Source organism: Nicotiana tomentosiformis, chromosome 2 (assembly GCF_000390325.3).
Source record: "Nicotiana tomentosiformis chromosome 2, ASM39032v3, whole genome shotgun sequence".
Lineage (NCBI taxonomy): Eukaryota > Viridiplantae > Streptophyta > Magnoliopsida > Solanales > Solanaceae > Nicotiana > Nicotiana tomentosiformis.
Window position 1 is genome coordinate 35,120,180 of NC_090813.1, and position 7,826 is coordinate 35,128,005.

Below are 7,826 nucleotides of genomic sequence, written 5' to 3' on the forward strand. Positions count from 1 at the left end.
CTCATTCTGTTAGCTTAATTAATTGAAGTTATAATTTAAATTGATTTAAAAATAAATATATGTACACTAGGCCAAGCCTACACTTTGAGTTGTGGGCGAGTTATTTGAGAAATGATAAATATTATCTTCATTTTATGCTCATGTGTCGTATTGTAAATGCGTGTCTCGTAATTTGGTGACTTCCTTCCTTTTCTTGTGGAGTGGACCGAACGCCTCGGCAGTATATAGATTCATCTATGGTTCGTGCCGCACAACCCTCGGTAGTGTACACATTATTCTGAATCGAATCGAACGACCTCGGCAGAATCGTGCGTTATATCGCTAGTAGTCTGAATATTCACGAGTTAATCCTTCCACTGGTGCCCGGCATATATATGGCATTTCTTATTTATTTAATAATGACACTTGACATTTTTTTAGAGGTAGAATACAAGATTTAGAAATACTTGCTTTAAAGAAGTAATTGGAATATTATGTAACTTATAGATTTACTCCATCATTGATTAATGCTTCATATCTGCTCATGTTTTATTACATTGTTTAATTGGACCTTTAGTAAGTGTCGATGTCGATCCCTCGTCACTACTTCTCCGAGGTTAGGCTAGATACTTACTAGGTACGCATTAATTTACGTACTCATGCTGCACTTCTGCACTAAATGTGCCGGATTTGACAGGTTCATTTGATGATCACTTTGGCACGTATGCGCACCGAGTCTCCATTGTATTGTTTATTTATTCTGTCTTACTACATTCGGGGGCAGATATTATATTATTATTGTATTCCTTAAAAAATGCTCATGTACTTGTGACATCGGGTTTTGGGGACTCGTACTGGTTGTTCGTTATTGTAGTTCACGTAGTTATTATCTTTTACCCTGTAAATTCCATTTTATACTATTTATGTAATGGAGATTATGATCTCGAAAGTAATAAAATGAGTAAATAAATTGATAAAGCAATGTTAGCTTGCGTGACGGTGGCGTTAGGCGCCATCACGACCTATAGTGAATTTTAGGTCGTGACACGCATGCTATACATAATTTCAAATCATGACAGAGTAAGGACCAAACAATGAGTAGTTTATAGCATAAATACAATAGTTTAATAAATTAATTATAATCACAAGACGAAATAGACGATTAAAATAGTACATGAATCTTCACATAAAAAGTTCTAAAAGAATGAATAAATGAATAAATAAATATCAAAGTTACCTTGGTGTAACTGAGGCTTCCGTATCTCTTGCAGTAATATTGGTCTAATTGTTCTTTTTTGGTACATTATTAAAGTGATAAATATCTTTTTGACAGAGTAAACTATTTTCACCAAAGCAACAAATAGTCATATATAAATTCATATACTCCCACAATTACATGGAAAATTGGAATAAACCAACCCAACACGTGCAAAAAAAGAAAAAAAAATAGAACAAGTGCTAATTGAATTTCATTATCTGAAATTAAATCTCGCTTTGCTAAAGTTGGCTTCTTTTGTGCGGTGCTATAGTCCAAGTAGGTTTTATGGTAATGGAATTTCATATTTCATAAGAAAATCTAACAGCTTGTTTGGATGGTTGTTACGTGTCGTTTCATAACGTATCGTATTGTATTGTATTATATTATACTGTATCATTTGATGAATATAATATTTGGATAAATTGTATCGTTTGTCGTTGTTTCATGATATTATGCACCAACAATATGAAGAATAAACTTGCAATATTAAAAAGAAAAATTATGATACGGGATAAAATTATTATATAAAAAGGTAGGGTAAATGATAAAATAAAATTATTTAATAATAATAAAGGGTGAGATGAGAGAAAAACACAAGATAATGACGCGACCACACCAAATCGGTTGTTACATAAAGTGGCACATTTCGTCGTTACGTAACGACGGATTTAACGATACGATACAATAAAATTTAAGTAACAATCAAAACAAACATCGTATTTAAAGTAACAATACGATACGTAACAACCATCCAAACAAGCTGTAAAGTTCCTTCATTTATAAATAATTTTTAGTTGATTGTAAAGTCCTAAATATTAGGAAAAATAACATGGAATGTATCATAATTTTGTTTTATTAATTCAAGTAAGTAAATAATTTATATAAGGTATTATAGTTATGTTATTAATTAACTAATTTAATATCCTAATATTTATACTTTTTTTCTAGTTCGAATAAGGGAATACTTACTAAGTAAGATTTTAGTTGATTTCGAAATACTAAATAGTAGGAAATTAGTTTAAATTATAATTTTATCCAATATAAAATATATTTTTTAAGGATAAAAAAGGCATTAGTTTAAATTATAATTTTATCCGATGTAAAATATATTTTTTAAGGATAAAAAAGGTGAACGACATTTCGCTAAGGGCCTTCGTATTTTCAATAAAACTAGTCTCATCATACGCGCTTTGCGCGTGTACTTCAACTTAAAAATAACTTTACTTTTGTAATAAATTTGAAAATAATTAAATTGATAAAGGGTTAAAAAAATTAATTAATAAAGGGTAAAAAATTCCAAACATGATTGCATGGGGTCATTAAACATGAGTGGAGGTTTGCCAAGTTTTTCAAAGATATGTTTTTTTTTTCGGAATATTTTGTTTTGTCGGTAAGTATTTCTTTGAAAGTTTTCAGATTCTTATTTTGGTTGAAGCGTTTTCATGAATAAAAAAAAATCTAATGCAAAACACGTACATAAGATTAAAAAAAACGCTTAATCATATAGCAAAGTGGCCTTTGGCGTTGGAAAATAATTGGGTTTAATTTGAATTTTATTCTGTTTACGGAAATACTAAGCAAGAACAAAGAAAATCTCAGTTACCTAAAGTTTGTTTCAAAATATTGAACCTTTGATTTCTAGTCTTTATGCTAATTCAAATAAGGAAATATATGAGTAAAATTTTAGTTGCTTTTTTAATTCCTAAATATTAGGAGTTTCTACATAGTTCAAATAAAAAAGATTTAATAATTAGAATTTTAGTTATTTTAAAGTCCTAACTATTAGGAAAATAATTAAAAATTATAATTTTGTCCAATATGGAATCTGTTTTTAAAGGGTAAAAAAGACGAATGACATTTCTCTAAGAATATTCATGCTTTTAATATAGTTCTAGTCTCTATATTCGTGTAACACACGAAATATTTTATATCACATGTTACAAAACGCGTAACAAAATTATAAACTTTCACTTACCTAAAAATTCTAATTAATAAAGTTCAATACCCAGTTCCTTCAAACAAAAAGAAAATATGTTATATAATCGAACAACTCATTAATAAAATTTTTGACAAGAATATTAGGACAAAATGGAACTAAACATTACGAGAGTTATGTTAAAAGTAGTAAAATCATTTTAAAATCCAACCTATAAAGATATTACTTTGCTTCAATTTTGTAACTACTCCTAATAAATTTAATTTCAGTATTTTTGAAAATATCTTACTATATAAAATTGATTTAACTTCTGCTGAATTGGAATGTATGTACTCTACGTTCACCTAGAAGAAAGTTTAGTATATTTAATCTTAGGTTTCTAATTTCTCATAAGTAGTTTTATCGATAATTTTTAGTTTAATTTAAAGTCATAAATATTGGATAAAATAATTATAAGACAATCTTATCCAACATGAAATTGTCCTTAGAGGGAACTTAGCTTTGAAAAGACATAAAAATTGATCATCGTGATATATTTGTTTACAAAAATTTTTAATTTAATATATTTTACTATAGTTTCAACATTTAATAAATACTTATTGAGCGTAAAAATATAGAGCCAATGAGTAATTAAGTATAAGCTCTTTGATCATTCAAATTTATAGCTTGTTTGGCCATAAGCTCTTTGATCATTCAAATTTATAGCTTGTTTGGCCAAATTTTTGGGAAGCCAGTATTTTTTAAAAATTGATTATTTTGAGAATTGAGATATTTGGCCAAGCTGTCACGACCCAAAATCCAACTAGTCGTGATGACACATAACTCAACCCGTTAGCTAAGCCAATTACCAACTATCCAATTCCAAAATAATTATTAAAGTAATTTAAGTGAATAAATATCTTAATCTTATACAATCCCCAAGAACTGGTAATACAAATCATGAGCTTCTAAGAATAGAGTTTACAAAGCGGAAATGAAATAAATACATAGTCTATTTGAATAGTACATAAACAAAGCTTTTGTAAAATCTAAGGCTACCATGAACAAGAGGCAGCTACAACAGGAACGCAGGTACATCTTCAAATCCGGCAACCATCGAGCACAGCAACAACAACAGCCAATATCTGCATGCAATGTGCAAAAGTGTAGTATCAGTACAACCGACCCCATATACTGAGTAAGTAACAAACCTAGCCGTAGGTTGAAAGTAGTGACGAGTTTCTACCAAGATCGGATCAAAAATCACTAGTCCACAACAATTCATAACAACATAAAGCAAATAATACCAGAAGTAACTCAGAGATAAAATGCTCGGCCAAATCATGATTTCAAAAAAAATAATAGTTCTTCTTTTCAAATTTATCTGTGAAAACCCAAATCATTTGCCGAAGTTGCCAAAAATATGAATAGTTTGAAAATAATAAATTTCTCCCAAAATCTTTTCAATAATAAATAAAATGTTTTATTTTCCTTCCGGATAACCCATGTAAAACAAATGCATCACTATGCCCATCTGTCAAAATGTGTAAGAAATCATGGATGATGTGATGATGTACATCATGAGGAAAATACATCTCTATGCCTGTATGTCATGTGTGCATGCCAATGCTATGCAACTTAGTGATAAAATCATAAACAGCCCATCGCGCTTACCTCACATTCACTCGTAAACAGCCCCTCGGACATACCTCACAATCACTCGTAAATAGCCTCTCAGGCATACCTCACAATCACTCACGCCTTCCAGTCACTCATCACTTGGCACTCGACACTCAGTAGGTACTTGCGCTCACAGGGGATGTGTACAGACTCCGGAGGGGCTTCTACAGCCCAAGTGCTATAATCTGTACGGACAACTCACGTGCTGCACGGACAACTCACGTACTATAATATTATATCAGAATCCGCACGGACAACTCACGTGCCATAATAAGCCAATAAAGTCTGCTGCAGGCGTGAAGCCCCGATCCACATAATAATAATAATAATAATATATATATATATATATATAGAGCCAATCTGGCCTGCTGCGGCGTGCAGCCCGATCCCAAAATATCCTCACAATCAGGCCCTCGGCCTCCCTCAGTCATCAATCTCTCTAGTCTCTCTCTCATGGGCTCACAATGCCAAGAGAATAGCCCAAAAATGATGATATGATGTATCAATGAATAACAACAGAGACTGAGATATGATATGTAATGAAATGAATATGACTGAGTATGAATTTTCAATTTAAAATAAATAATTCACAACAATATGACCTTTGTGGGTCCCAAAATACTGGCACATAGCCTCAACATAATTTTTAATATATTTTTCTACTCAATTTCATTAACACATAAAACCGCATGGAAAATGCCAAGATTATTTACTATAAAATTTCCACATAAACAATTATATCATAATTTCTATGTTCACGCCCACACGCCCGTCACCTAGCATGTGTGTCACCTCTCAACAATTCACGAAATACATATATTCATGGTTCATACCCTCAACTCCAAGATTAGAAGAGTTACTTACCTCGAACAAGCCGAATCCAATGTCGAGCAAGCTAAACAATGCTTCAGATATCCCATTATGCGCGTATCAACTTCCAAACGGCTCGAATCTAGTCACAATTAATTTGATTCAGCTCACAAAAATTATAGGAATTAATTCCATATCAAAATACTAATATTTTCTAAAAATCCGAAATTAAGCCCCAAAAATAACCCGTGGGGCCCACGTCTTGAAATCTGACAAAACTCACAAAATATGACAACCCATCCAATTATAAGCTCAACCATACTAATTTCACTCAAATCCGACTCCAAATCGGTATTCAAACTTGAAAATTTTATTTTGTGACATTATAGAAATTTTTTTCTATTTCTCTTGAAGATTCAATAATCTTACACCAAAAATGAAGATTAATTTATGAAATATAATCACAAGGGAGTTAAGAACACTTACCCCAAGTTGTGTGAAAAACTTCCTCTCCAAAATCGCCCCAACTGTGCTCCAAAATCCGAAAATGGGTGAAAATATCGAACCCTCGAACTTAAAGGATTCTGCCTAGCCGATCCGCACCTGCGGACAAGATTTATGCACATGCGCTTCCGTTTGTGCGAGCAAAACGTCGCATGTGTGGACTTCACTTGCCTGCCCAGTTTGCGCATCTGCGAGGAAACCATCGCATTTGCGAGGCCGCATCTGCGGGAAAGACATCGCAGATGCGAAAATCCTCAGCTTCCAGCCATCTAGCTTCTGCGCGCAATCTTCCGCATCTGCGCTCACGCAGGTGCGGAATTTTTCCTCGCACCTGCGACCAATACCTCACAGCCCTCTGCCCGCATCTGCGCCAACACCTTCGTACCTGCAGCAAATTCCTCGCACCTGCGAGCACTGCCCAGTTCCATACTTGGTCACTTCTGCGACAGATTTCACGTACATGCGGCTTCGCACCTGCGATCAAAAGCTTCGCAGGTGCGATCACACTAGTAGGCAGCAACCCCAACATTTCCTTAAGTCCAAATTTGATCCGTTAACCATCCGAAACTCACCCGAGCTACTCGAAACCCCGTCCGAATATACCAACAAGTCCCATAACATAACACGGACCTACTCGAGGCCTCAAAATACACATAGCAACATCGAAACGACGAATCACACCTCAATTCGAAATCATTGAACTTTGAAACTTTAAATTCTATAACTTGTGCCGAAACACATCAAATCACGTCCGATTGACCTCAAATTTTGCACACAAGTCATATTTCACATTACGAACCTATCCCAATTTCCAGAATCGGATTCCAACCCTGATATCAAAAAGTCAACCCCCCGGTCAAACTTCCCAAAAATTCAACTTTCGACATTTCAAGCCAAATTCCACTACGTACCTCCAAATAATTTTCTGGACACGTTCCTAAGTCCAAAATCACCATATAGAGCTATTAGAATCATCAAAACTCTATTCCGGGGTTGTTTACACATAAGTCGACATCCGGCTACTATTCTAACTTAAACTTTAAACCTTGGAACTAAGTGCTTCAATTCATTCCAAAACCTCATCGAACCCGAACCAATTATCCCGGCAAGTCACACAACAACTGTAAAGTACAATTTGAGCAGTAAATGGAAAAACAGGGTATAATAGTCAAAATGACCGACCAGGTCATTACACAAGCTTGGGGGGCGGGGGGGGGGGAGGGGGGAGGAGAGGGGGAATCATCTTTGAATAGCAGCAGAAGCTATTTTCAAAAGGTTAAAAACACTTTTGAAACTTAGTCAAACACAATTTGATGCTCTAATATTGGAAAAGGTACTTTTCAAATTACCTAATCAGACATAAATTGTTTTTCTAACAAACTATTAGTTTAATTTGTTTCCCAACAATATAAGGCATAAAAACATACAAAATTATTCATTAACGTCAAATTCATTGACCCTAAACCAAATCAATACTCAATTTTCAAAAAGGAAAACAAAAAGCAAAAGAGAGCTAAAAATAATTTCAAGAATTTTGCTGTGTTTTGTCCGAAACTCTGTAAAAAGATTGGTGATGAATAATGTGGAATAGTAATTTTTTAATAAAGTATTTGGCTTATCCTTTTTTTACACGAATTGATGTAATATATTTAATTTTCATACAAATTGAAGAACCAAAAA